The sequence below is a fragment of the Mustela nivalis genome, assembly GCF_964662115.1.
Source record: "Mustela nivalis genome assembly, chromosome: X".
NCBI classification, from domain to species: domain Eukaryota; kingdom Metazoa; phylum Chordata; class Mammalia; order Carnivora; family Mustelidae; genus Mustela; species Mustela nivalis.
In genome coordinates, this window is record NC_139040.1 from 93,643,607 (window position 1) to 93,657,396 (window position 13,790).

At 40.9% G+C, this 13,790-nt stretch overlaps 1 pseudogene across 1 annotated transcript; it reads left to right on the forward strand.

Annotated features, from left to right (window-relative positions):
- The first annotated feature begins 382 nt into the window (after positions 1-382).
- On the forward strand, positions 383-1,800 carry LOC309855861 (splicing factor 1 pseudogene; annotated as a pseudogene). The gene has a single exon. The product of its transcript is annotated as a splicing factor 1 pseudogene (transcript).
- The last annotated feature ends 11,990 nt before the right edge of the window (positions 1,801-13,790 follow it).

The following is a 13,790-nucleotide window of genomic DNA, read 5'->3' on the forward strand; positions in this document are numbered from 1 at the left end:
TGTCTTAAAAAAAAGTTTTCAAAAATGGACCAAATATGTCTGGCCCAGTCGCTGGTGGGGTGAGGGGGTGGTGAGACGACGGGCTCCACGTGCTCCATAGCAATGTAATCAGATCCCCTCCCCCTGGAAGGTTCACGAAGAAGCCACCACCACCTGGTCTGGGGGTCACCATGGTGACCAGAGTGCATGCCATGATGCTGCTCAACTTCCCAAGTATGAAGTGGAAGAGGAGCCCCTGGAACCAAGATCCAATGAAACAGAAGATGGTGAATCTAGGATTGCCTACAGTTATCCTCCCTGGACTTATTTGGGAACAATCTGCAACTGCTGGACACAGGAGACATGGGCATTCCCCTAACCCTCAGGACAGGTCCCATTTCCCTAAGCCTATCTACAATAGTAAGGGGAAGAGGCTTACTTAACACCCGCAAGTTGCACACCAACCAAATGCCTAAAGACGAGTGGCACAACCTCATCACAGAGATGGTTGCCCTCAACCCTGATTTTAAGACTCCTGCAGATTACAAACCTCCAACAAAATGTGTGAGTGATAAAATAATGATTGTACAAGATGCATATCCAGAAATCAACTTCATGGGGCTGCTGATTGGGCCCAGAGGTGACACCCTGAAGAACACAGAGAAGGAGTATAATACCAAGGTTCTGGTCTGGGAAAAAGGGTCTGTCAAAGAAGGGAAAGCTGGGCACCAAGATGACCTGATGTTGTGTGCAGAAGGTGAGCCATTTCTTGCCCTAGTTACCACCAGCTCCATAGAGAATGTGAAGAATGCCATGGAACAGATAAGAAACATCCTGAAACAGGGTATTGAGACCCCTGAAGACCGGAATGATCTATGGAAGATGCAGCTTCAGTAGTTGGCTTGCTTGAATAGGACCCTTCAGGAAGACAAGAGCAGGATCATAAGAACCTGGTAGAGTTCAGAGACCCACAGCACTACCAATACCATAGCATGGATCAAGTGTGGCCGCGCTGCTTCTGATTGGGTATTCCAAAGGCCTGCTGACTCCCAATCAGTTCAGAAGAAAGCATGGATGGTTCAATCTCATGGCTGAACCAGGTGAAGCACCTGTGGTCTCCGCCTCTGGGCCCACCACCACACCCCTGGTCAGTGCTCCTGGGCCTGCTGCTCCCACCAACAATCTACCTCCCCTGTCTGCCATGTCTACCACCCAGAGCTGCCCACCCTGAATGATGAATTCTGGTGTTTCAGAGTTGGTCCTACAATGGCATGCACAGAGCTGCTCCTGGAGGTGGTCCCCAGTCTCCCACACCTATTGCCCAGCTTGACAAGTGGACATGCTGGACATCCCATGCAGCATAACCTTAATGGACCCCCACTCCCTTGGACACAGCTACCACCACCACAGATGAACCAGGGCCCCCTCCTGCCTAGGCACCATGGCCCTCCTCCAATGGATTGGTACCTGGGAAGTACACCTGTGGGCTCTGGGGTCTATTGCTCTCATCAAGGAAAACTTATGATGCCAACACCTCCAACGGACATGATGCCACCACTGCCTTCCAGTGGGCAGCCCCCACCACCTCCCTCTGGTCCTCTTCTCCCATGGCAGCAGCAGCAGCAGCCTCCACCACAACCCTTCTGCTCCGCTGCAGTATGTCTTCCAGTACCCCCTTGCCATGGCGGCAAAGATCCCTCCCCGCGGTGGCAATGGCCTGAACCATCAGAGTGAGGACTTTCCGAGCCCAATGTGACCTTTTCAGCTAGACAGCCTCAGAAGCGCCCCCGGTGGACAGGCTGGTTTGGCAAAGCAGCCTGAGTTTGTGGACAGAATCAGAACGTGGGGTCTCCGTCCTTATCATGAAATTTATATTAGTTTTTTGCTTTTTCTCTTGTTATTTCCTTATCTCTTCCTTCCTTCAGACTCCATCCAAGGAGACGGTGTTCCTTAATCTTCTGCTGCAATTAGATTCTTTTCCTTTTTGTCCATTCCTTGTTCTTCTCTTCCCAAGGAGAAGATAGAGCAGATGGTTTTAGGCAGAAATTCAGCCATTAACGTCAAGCCAGTTGTTGAGGACGGGTTCTTTTGGTTCTCAGATTTTCAGGGTTGCGGTGAAAAAAAATTTTCTTTTTTGTAGCATGAATATTTTTGTCTCTGCCACCTTTGTAGAATAGTGGGTTAATTTCCAGGTCTGGGATTGACATCCATCTTGGCACTTCTGGAGTGGTAGGTGGGGCCACTCAAGTCACGTTTGACTTGTCTGCCACCCTGGAGAGTCGTTTCCATGCTTCCTGAGCACCTAAGCTATCTCAGATTCCATTTGCTCCCCTCCTTCCTAAAAGGTTTCCTTTTAAATTTTATTTTAATCCCAAACATCTGAATGTTTTGCAGTGTCTAGGGGTTGGAGCCTCTTGTTTTTCATTCTACTTCCTTTTTTCTCCCCTTCCCTCTTCATAGAGTGATTATATTGACAATAATATATAATATGCATTCTCTTCACTGGTTTATCTGCAGAAATTTCTCTGGGCTTTTTTTTTTTTTTTTTTTTGGCTTATGATTCAACCCTGTGTTAAAGGAGAGTGTTCCATTGAATACAAGAGCAATGCAGTTAAAAAAATTTAAAAAAAGCCACACTGAGCTAGTAATTTTAACAATTATAGCAAGGATGTCATTGGTCAGCAGGCCTGTACTCTCATAATGAGATTACAATACTCATTATAGCAATTGAATGATAATTGTATGCAATTGTGTCTGTCTAATAACGGGTTCACTATCTTCACAAACCTTCTCTAGAGATTTTATAGGCCGTCTAGATGGAAATACCCATTGACATTTCTCTCGCTGCTCACACATAGCACGTCCAGTCAGATAATTTCCCAGGACCTTCCCTTGGTCATTGCCTTTATCTCAGCTCCAGCATCCCCCTAATAGGTAACTGCTCTCGGCTCTTGGAACCGTTGTGTAGGTCTGAGTATGCCTTCACAGTGCAGGACTAGCAAATTCCCAGAATTGTAGCATTCCAGGAACAGGCTGGGGAACTGCAGGTCCTCTTCACATATATGAAAGTCTCCCCAGGGCTCAAATATCTCAGCTCCTAGATGTGTAATCATGTCTGATGCTGAGATAAGCCAACTAAACCTCTCTGCCTCTTCTAAGCCTTTTCCCAGGGAACTTGAACCACCAAGCATTGCTAATCCCCAGTGTAGGCTCTGGGTTTGTGGGACTGAGACTCAAAGGACTCAAAATGGGAATGTGTCTGTAGCTCTCTTGGAATCTCCAAAGACTTTCCTCACGAGGTCAAAACTTACTCGCCTGCTTTTAGTAACCTGCTATGGCCTTCTTCCATATGCTTCCCTTTTTGGATAGGTTTTTGCACTAAATATATCATTACTTCTTTACTGTGTCTGCTGATGCTCTTATTAGGTCTTTCTCCATTCTTTCAAGCTTCGCATAAACTTTTACTCTGACTTTCCCCCAGTTACTTCTGATAAAACTTTCAGTTATATTTCAAGAGCTTAAAGGATGTGAAAATTTTCAGACTATTTCACTTTGATTCACACATCCTCTCCATTTCCTTCATCCTTATTGTTCCTGGTGGGAATCTAGCAATATGGGCCTATGGAAGCGGGTTTAGGAGAAACCAGTTTGGCCTTGGTGGTTTGCTCTAAAGGTCATCAAGTTGGCCTGCTGCTAGTTCAGAAGTCAAGCTCTGTGGTATCTAGCTGGTGGGCACAGCCCTGAGATATTTCATGTACAATTCTTGTGAGTAGAAGCTCCATGGCTATAGATAACCAATCCATCCATGATCCTAAGCATGGTAACACTTAGGCAAGACATGGGGGTCTTTGCCAAGAGAAATAGTTCCAGGAGATGATGGGGAAGAGCATGGATTGAGACATCAATAGATTCAGGTTTGAATCCTGGGTCCAGCCTGTAGTAGTCCTGGTATTTTAGGGACTTGCTAAACCTCAGTTTCTATATCTATAAGATGATAATAACAATGGTGCACCTGGTTCACTCACTTGGTAGAGCATGTGACTCTTGATCTTGGGTTCTTGAGTTCAGTATCTGTGCTGGGTGTAGAGCTTACTTAATAAGAAATGGAATAACAATAGTATTTACTGTTATTATGGGCTTTTTGGACAAGTTACATGGGACCTAGCACATATTATATGCTCAAAAATGTCAAATGTATGGTGGATAAGACTCCCATCTCAGCTGAGGAATAGGAAGACCAGTCAAGAACAAAGAGGTAGAAGCCATGGCATTTGAACTGTCTCCACACCAAAGTCTCTGGAAACATGGGCATCTGGGTTCAACCAGGCAATGGATTCAACCAGGCATTGAATTCACCCACTACAGTGGGCAAGATGGCTCAGCAAGTCTATAGATCTGGGCCTGTCTCTAGAAGAAAAACATGACTAATTGCTCCTGCTGGAAGGAGAAGGGCTGCACAGAAAGACTCTCTGCATTCTTGCTTCTTTTTGAATGACTATCTAGAAAATTTTCACACACTTTCCCTGAACAGGGAAACTGTGTCCCATATGATCTTGAGTTCCCCTAATTATAGAATTACAGCATTTTAGACTGGAAGGGACCCAGTGCTACATGCCCTCTGCATCAGCCTGGATACTTACTGCCTTGAAGGTAATCTGTTTTATTTATGGGCAGCTTATATGAATTTTCATTCAATTCAGCAAATCTATTTTATGTGTGTAATATGAGGATAATGGTAATATTTACTTAATAAAATGGAGTGAGGATTAAAAGAAAAGTTCCATGACACAGAGTAAGTCTTTGACAATGTTATTTAGATGCACCACCTGTCCTTAAGTGCTCATAAGTGCTTTCTCAAATGTCAAGAAACACGTCCCCTTCTAACATGCCAGTCTCCCTTCTGTTGCCATATAAAATAAGTGATCCATCAGACACTTGGGAAGGATTCTCATGTTCTCTGTCTCACATGAAATAGTTCCAATTCTTTCCTTTGTTTCTAGTGTGATCTGGCAAGGAACAGTCCTTCCTTGAAGGTAGATACCTGTCTGGTTTCAGGTGTGGTTCATCTGCTATAGATGACTGTAATGCTGGCACATCTCATGTCTTGGACAGAAACGCATTGGTGTTTTCTAAGAGTGCATTGAACTTGAACTCAAAATGCCTTCATTTAAAAAAAATATGTTTAGGGGCACCTGGGTAGTTCAGTGGATTAAAGCCTCTGTCTTCAGCTTGGGTCATGATCCTGGGGTCCTGGGATCGAACCCCACATCATGCTCTTTGCTCAGCGGGGAGCCTGCCTCCTCCTCCTCTCTCTCTCTCTCTGCCTGCCTCTCTGCCTACTTGTGATCTCTGTCTGTCAAATAAATAAATAAATAAATATGTTTAGAGCAATTTTAGAATTGCAACAAAGTTGAGTGGAAAGTAGCAATTTCCTATATAACCTATGCCCCCATAGAGCCTCCCACATTATCAACACCCCTCCCCCATCAGAATGATGCATTTGTCACAACTGATGAGTCCATGATGATACATCATCATCATCCAGAGCCCATGGTCTACATTAGGGTTTGCTCTTGGTGTGTATTCTATAGATTTGAACAAGTGTATAATGACATGATCCACCATTACAATTAGTATAGTATAGTATAGTATAGTATAGTATAGTGATTACAGGGTGGTTTCAGTGCCCTGAAAATCTTCTGAGTTCTACCTATTCACCTTTTCTTCCACCGAACCCCTGGCAACCACTGATTTTTTTTTTACTGTTTCCATAGTTTTGCTTTTCCCAGAATGTCATATAGTTGGAATCCTATAATATGTAGCCTCTTCAGATGGGCCTCTTTCACTTAGTGTATGCACTTAAGTTTCCTCGTGTCTTTTCATGGCTTGGTAGCTCATTTATTTATTTATTTATTTAATTTTTTTAGATTTATTTATTTGACAGAGAGAGATCACAAGTAGGCAGAGAGAGAGAGGAGGAAGCAGGTTCCCTGCTGAGCAGAGAGCCCGATGCGGAACTCGATCCCAGGACCCTGATATCATGACCTGAGCCAAAGGCAGCGGCTTAACCCACTGAGCCACCCAGGCACCCATAGTAGCTCATTTATTTTTAATGGTGAATAATATTCCACTGCTTGCATGTACCAGTTTGTCTCCTATCCTATTGAAGGACATCTTTGTTGCTTCCAAGTTTTGGCATGAATATCCATGTGCATGTTTTTGTGTGTTTTTAACTCCTTTGGGTAAGTACCCAGAAGCATGATTGCTAGATCATTTGGTAAAAATATGTTTAGCTTTGTAAGAAACCACCAAGCTGTCTTCCAAAGTGGTTGTACCATTTGCATTCTCAGCAGCAATGAATGTGAGTTCCCATTGTTCCACATCCTTTCCAGCATAAGGTATTGTCAGTGTTCTAGAGTTTGGCCATTCTAATAGCTGTGTAGTGATATCTCATTGTTGTTTTAATTTTTATTTTCTTGATGACATGTGACACGAAACATCTTTTCATATGCTTCATCACCATCTATATATCTTCTTTGTTGAGCTGTTGGTTAAGATCTTTAGCCCAGTTTTTAATTGGGTTGTTTGTGTTCTTACTGTTGAATTTTAAGAGTTCTTTGCATATTTTGGATAACAGTCCTTTATCTGATATGTCTTTTTCAATATCCTTTCCTAGTCTGTGGCTTGTCTTTTCATTCTCTTGAAAGTGTTCTTTTCAGAGCAGAAGTGTTATTTTTAATTAAGTCCAGCTTATTATTTCTTTTATAGGTCATGCCTTTGGTGTTGCATCTAGAGGGTTATTGCCAAACTCAGGTCATCTAGATTTTTTTTCTATGTTATTTTCTAGGGGTTTATCTTACTACTCTACCATATTGCATTTTACATGTAGGTCTATGATCCATTTTATGTTAATTTTTGTGAAGAGTAAAAGGTCTGTGCTTAGACTGATTTTTTTTCATGTGAATATACGGTTGTTTCAATATCGTTTATTGAAAAGTCTACTTTTGCTCCCTTGACTCGCCTTTGATCCTTTGTCAAAGACCAGTTGATTATATTTATGTAGGTCTGTTCCTGGGCTCTCTATTTTGTTCCTTTGATTTACTTATCTATTCTTTTGCTAATAACACACTATCTTGTGTAGTGTAGCTTTGTAGTAAGTCTTGAAATTGAGTAGTGTCAGTCTTCCAAATTTGTTTTCTCCTTCAATATTGTGTTAGCTCTCCTGGGTCTTTTGCCTCTTTATATAAACTTTAGAATTAGTTTGTTGATTTCCACAAAATAACTTTCTGGGATTTTGATTGTGATTGCATTGAATCAATAGATCAAATTGGGAATAACTGGCATCTTGACAATATTGAATCTTCCTACCCATGAGTGTAGAATATTTCTCTATTTACTTATAATATTACTGCATTTACTTCTTTTTTTGATCTCATTTATCAGAGTTCTGTAGTTTTTCTCATATATATCATGTACATATTTTGTTAGATTTATAACTAAGTACTTCATCTTTTGGAGTATGAATGGAAATGGTACAGTATTTTTAATTTCAAATTCCACTTGTTATTTGTTGGTATGCAGGAAAGTTATTGACTTTTGTATTAACCTTCTATCTTACCACTCTACTGTAGCTGGTTATTAGTTTCAGAAGTTTTTTTTTGTTGATTCTTTCAGACTTTCTACATAGATGATCATGTTATCTGTGAACAAAAATCATTTTATTTCTTTCTTCCCAATTTGTTTTTTTTAATTTAATTTAGTTTTTATTTTTTAGATTTTTTTTTTTTAATTTGACAGACAGAGATCACAAGTAGGCAATGAGGCAGGCAGAGAGAAAGGAAGAAGCAGGCTCCCTGCTGAGCAGAGAGCCTGATGTGGGGCTCCATCACAGGACCCTGAGATCATGACCTGAGCTGAAGGCAGAGGCTTAACCCACTGAGCCACCCAGGTGCCCACTTTCTTCCCAATTTGTAAATCTTTTATTTCCTTTTGTTTTGTTGCATTAGCTAGGATTTCCAGTATGACATTGAGACTCCCGTGGTCTTCTAAAATATAAAATGCTACCTACTCTAGGCTAACCCATTCTTTGAAGTAAATGTGGGACTTTGCATACTGGTTAATTCTCATCCTGTCAGTAAAGTCCATCATTAAGCTTTGCCAGATGGTTCTTGACTCTTGCTGCCCTCATCTTTTATGTTAACTATTCCTCCTATCCTTAAGTCATTTGTAAATGCTTAAAGCATATATTTTGCGTCTTCATCCAAATAATTTAAAACATTTTTGAAAGAACCAGAAAGATCAAGTACAGCATCCTGAAGTATGCTGATAGAGAGTGATTATCAGATACAATTTTGCAATGGACCTATCAAATTGATTTGCTATCTTTCCAGTATCTTCCATTGGAGATCCATACAGAGAATGGGAGAGTACTTCTGAAACATATTGCAGAAATCCAGATACACTAGTTCTATGTCATTCTGCCCTGTTGCCTTTGGATTGAGTTCATATCCATTCCTGTGCTCTTTTATGGGATGAGTCTGAATACTCTTGCATTTACAATACTGTATTATTATTTTCCATTTGTTATCTTCTGCCTTTGTATTATGAACTCTTGAGGCCAGGGATTACATTTTATTTACATCTATATATCTAATACCGGGCAACTATAACCCACCAAGTGTACAGGAATTCTATACATGTATATTAAGGGTTCTAAACACCCTTTAAATGTGTTGAATTCCACTTACATATTAGTCTGATTGTCCCTTCCTTTAAAGAAGAAATGAAATTAACTTGGCAAGACTTGTTATTAACGAATGAATACTGAGTCATGTAAAAACATTTTCTTTATTGATAAACTGATTATTAAAATAGAGCTGTAAAATCATAATATTCTCTCATATGCTTGAACCATAATTAATTTAACTAATCTGTATTGTTCAACATTTAGGTTGCTTTAAATTTGTCATGGTTTTAAGTATAACTGTGATGAACATCCTTTATATAAATCCTTGACTGAGTCTCCGACTGTTTCTTTAGAATGCACTGCTAAAAGAGGATTTGTGCTAATGAGAATTAATGCTTTAGGGATAGAAAGATTGCACCAATTTACAGTCTCATCAGCAGAGAATGAGAATGTTCATTAAAATGTACCTTTACTAACTGGCTTATTTTTAATTACTAGTGTGACATTCTGCTGATTTAAAAATAAACTATTTTATTTTATTTTTTTAATCAGTACTTTATGTTTCTATTGAGATTGGAGGTGAGTCAAATGTTTTATCTATGCATTGTCTGTTTATGTCTTTTGACCATTTTCTAACTGAAGTTTTGGTGGTTTTCAATTTATACATATTTACAGATACAAATTAATGCACATAGGGAAATCTGGAATACTTAGAATGTGGTTAAGATGGCATTTCATACTGTGAAAAATAATAGTACAATAAATGGTGTTGTAAAAGATGGTTCTTTCTTTAGAGAAAAAGTTAGATATCTACCTTACAGCATGCACAAAAATAATTCCTCAGCTAGAATAAAGAGCTAACCATAAAACCAAAACTATAAAATTAGACAAGAGAATATTTTTCACATTTAAAATGAAGAGGGATTTTTTTTAAGATACAAAATTAATTGTCTGAATTCATTAAAGTAAAAGACCATGTATCTACATGAAACTACAGACCTTCTGTATGGCAAAGACACATAAGCAAGCATAAAAAAATTAGTGAGAAACTAAGAGAAAAGATTTGCAATTTTGGAAGGCAGGCAAATTATTAAGATCAGGATTGTATAAAGCCTTACCAATTCATAAGAAAAAGAAAGGTAGGCAACCCAGTAGAAATTGAAGTAGCTAACCCATGTAAAATGATGGTCAACCATACAACAGTCTAGATTAAGGGACCCCCAGCTCTACTGCCCCCCATCACCTCCATGAAATTTCAAATTTCACATTTCCTTCCTTGACTGGACTCCTCTCTTCCTCTGGCCTTATCTTGGACCCTCTGTCCCCACCCTTAAACTTCACAATTCAGTCATGAGGACATCGTCAGGACTCCCAGCACCAACTTTACTTTGTTTTCTGATATTCCTGCCCTGACCCTGTCTGGCATGCCACCTAGTTTGCCTGCAAAACACTTGCTCATCCTTCAAGACAATGATTTCATCTACAGAAGCTTCCCAGCCCCTCCCCCAATACTCTTTGTGAAAGTTCTTGGCAGACTCTTCATCATCTTGATAACTTTCATGCCTAGTATTACATATCTGGTGCAGAGAATGTATAGTCCATGTTTAATAAATTGTATCTAGCAATATTCCCTCTTCTTGAGTTAATGAAATGTGCAGAATTTATCCCGTTAGCTAGATAGAATTAAGGTTGGATTTAAAACCCATTTTCTGGGGTGCCTGGGTGGTTCAGTCAGTTAAGCATCTGCCATTGGCTCGGGTTATCATTCCACTGTCCTGGGATTGAGCCTTGCATGGGGCTCCCTCTGCCTCTGCCTGCCACTCCCTTTGTTTGTGTGCTCTCTCTCTCTCTCAGATAAATGAATAAAATCTTAAAAACCATTTCTCTTGACTCCTAAGACTTTTAAACTTTCTGATTAATCTTATTTAACTTAAGTTACTTTATTTTAAAGATTAGGTTTTCAGTATAAAACCTCATTTATTTTTAAAAAGCATAGAAAGTAAAAATTTTAAAGCATCATTAACTGACCTCTAATTCAAGTATCTAGGAGAAGAACAAGAGTAACTGCCTTCTAAGAACAGTTTCAGAACATAGACAGTAGACAACAACTTCAACTGCATCCAAATTCAATGCAAGTGAGGACAAAAATGCATTTATTTTGGCAATAAGGAAGTACCTGGTGACCTTTTCCAGGGTGGTTCCATGGCATGATGGAGGACAATGCAATAGGATAGAGACAATGAAGGGAAAAGAAGTGGAAACAGTAAAATGGGGGCTATTCTTTAGAGCCACATACCTTGTTTTGTGATTCTCAAACCACTGGAACCAAGATCTGGGTCTACTGTTTCGGGTTTTGCAAAGCTCACTTATAGGACTGTAAGTGAAGACAGAGATATTTCTGTCTTATTCATACGAATTAAACACTACCCACCTAGCACAGTACCTGGTACATAGTATGTGCTCAAAAATATTTGTCAAGTACTGAAATCTTATAATAGGCAGAGAGGAAAAAGAAGAAACTGAGGCTTCACAAGTTATTGTATTGACATAATTCATGCAGATTTTGGCCAAAATGATTCCCCAATGGCCTAATCTAGGCTTTCCTTAACACCTACCTTGTGTCAAACCCTATCTATCATCCTGGTTATGGAGATGGGAAGGAGGGTGAATGATCCAATTTTCTTCTGCTTAATTTCTTATTTCACCCAAGCTAGAGAAGATACTCTTTCCTTTCCAGGATTAGGGTCATTCATACTTGAATCCAGAACTGCCTGAGGCCTGGTGCAGAAATCAAGTCTGTTGAGGTGACCCCGAGTGGCGGAGTTGGTTAAGTGTCTGACTCTTGATTTCAGGTCAGGTCATGATTTCAGGGTCGAGAGATTGTCCCTGTGTTGGACTTTGTGTCCAGTGGATAGTCTACTTAGGATTCTCTCCCTCTTTCTCTCTCTCTGTACCCCACTCCCATGCCCCCCAAATAAATAAATTAATTAAAAAAAAAAGAAATCAAGTCTACTGTTAGTGGAAGACACCAAAGCCAAAATGTTGAATAAGTAGAGGGCAGGCCCTAAAAAGTTTGATGTCTTAGAACTGTTGTTCCTGAGGCTAGCCCACCTATGGTTAGATTACCTGAGTCGCTAAGTACTCCTTTCCCCTACTCTATTTTCACTGAGTTCATTTGAATTGGGTTTTTGGCACCAGTATGTGAAAAAGCCAAAGCTGGGGAGAGACAGGGCTGTGGTTAGAAGCCCAGTATTTTCCACCACAGTCCACATCTGCCTCTCACACTCAATGCCAGTGGCAGACCAAGATCTCTGTTTCCACAAGGGCAGGTGGAAGACACAGTAGCCTGTTTTTGTAAATAAGATTTTATGGGAACGCAATCTTGTCCATTCATTTACATTTTGTCTATGGCTACTTTTGTGCTACGATTATAGAGCTGAGTGCCTGTAACAGGGACCGTATGGCAAAAGCTTAAACTATTCACAACTTGGCCCTTTATGGAAAGTTTGCTGACTCCTGATTTAGAAGACAGTGATGGAAAGAGTGGTAGAGGAGACTGCTGATCCCTCACCCGGATTCTTTTTTCTTGCCCTTACATTCATATTCCAGCTGCTGCAATTGTTAGCTGATAACTTACAGATGCCTTCTTCTCTAGATTGCCTGGCAATCTCCATGCCCCTTTGCCTACAGCAGACTTTGGCCAGTAACATACAAAGGTGCAATCAGTGTGCCAAGAGCTGCCTTGTGGGATTAGGCTAAAGCCAGTCTCCTGCTGAGGTCACACTCTAGCCAACCACACCACGTCCCCTGCCTAGGGCCCTTCTTCAATACATCGCTTCCACAGAAATTCCTGTGTCAGCCACTGCTTCTAGGAACCCCATCAGAGGCAGGGGGTAAAGAATCTTTGGCAGGTATGACCTAGTCTTGGAAGCAAATGGAAAGCTTCCAAGCTCTCCATGAGCTACCCTCATGGAGACTGGTTATGAGATTTGTGATGTTCCTGGATAGGTGAGCTAGACCAGGGAAATGACCCTACATATCTGTTCTAATACACTCTTTGTTTTGCACTTTGTAATCCCCAATGTGTCAAAGCCCCTTCTTACCCAAGATACTTCAAGATTAAATATAAAAAGAAAAAGAATTACCTTTCTAGTATTGGAACCAGAACAAGTATAAAATGAAGAAGGTGTAGGGTTAGGGCTGCATCGGTGGCTTCTAGGAAAAGCCCTGATATTTTGACTGAAATCAGTCAAAATCATCCAGAAAGTTGGACCTCTCAGGTTCTATATTTCCTCCTTACCTTACCATCCTGATACAAAGCTTCAAGACTCTGAACTTCTCAATGATCTGATATTCAGATCCTGTGAATGGTGGATTCCGCCAATTCTGGGAAAGCTCTTTGCTGAGCAAAGAGATGTATGAGGAAAGCTAAATTTATCAAGTGTTTATTCATAGCTTGGTGTTATTCACTTTTGTATTCACTGAGGCTGGCCCAGAGTAGCTGCTTAATGCTTGCTTGGCAATGAGTCAGCCTGCGTCCTGCTGCTGGGCAGGGAAATGCAAGACTGTGTGAACCTCTCATGTTTGTAGCCTCTGGGAAGAGGGAAGAGATCAGACCAGCTCATTTCCTCATAGACACAGGTGTTCCTTAGCTCTGAACTTGGCCGTTGGCTTGTGTGTGAATTCCACGTTCAGGAGTGGCCAGGGCCCTCAGGGTGGGGCAAGGGTGTGGCTGGGCAGAGTTCAGGAATGCATTGTTCCAGAAAAGTAGTCCGAAAAGTTTTTCTGCCTCCCTTTCCCTGGTTGGCTTCAGTTTCAGTAATAGAAAACCTGCCCATTAGGGGTTTGCTTTAGCTGCTACTGCAGTGGCCAAAGGACTCTTGCTCTATTTGGGAGGGCTATTGCCAAGGGCTTCCTAGATGCAAAGCACGGGCTCAAACCCAATTATCACCAAACGGTTAAAGGAGAAATGTCCTGCCTGGTCATGCCCTTAAATGAACCCAGGTTATTACCTCCTATGGTAAAAAATTAAAACAGACACCAGTATTTTGTGCTTAGACTTTTGCCTTGGTTCCCTTCACCCCACTCCCACCCCTTCTCTGTTGGCCTTTTTATCTTTTCCCAG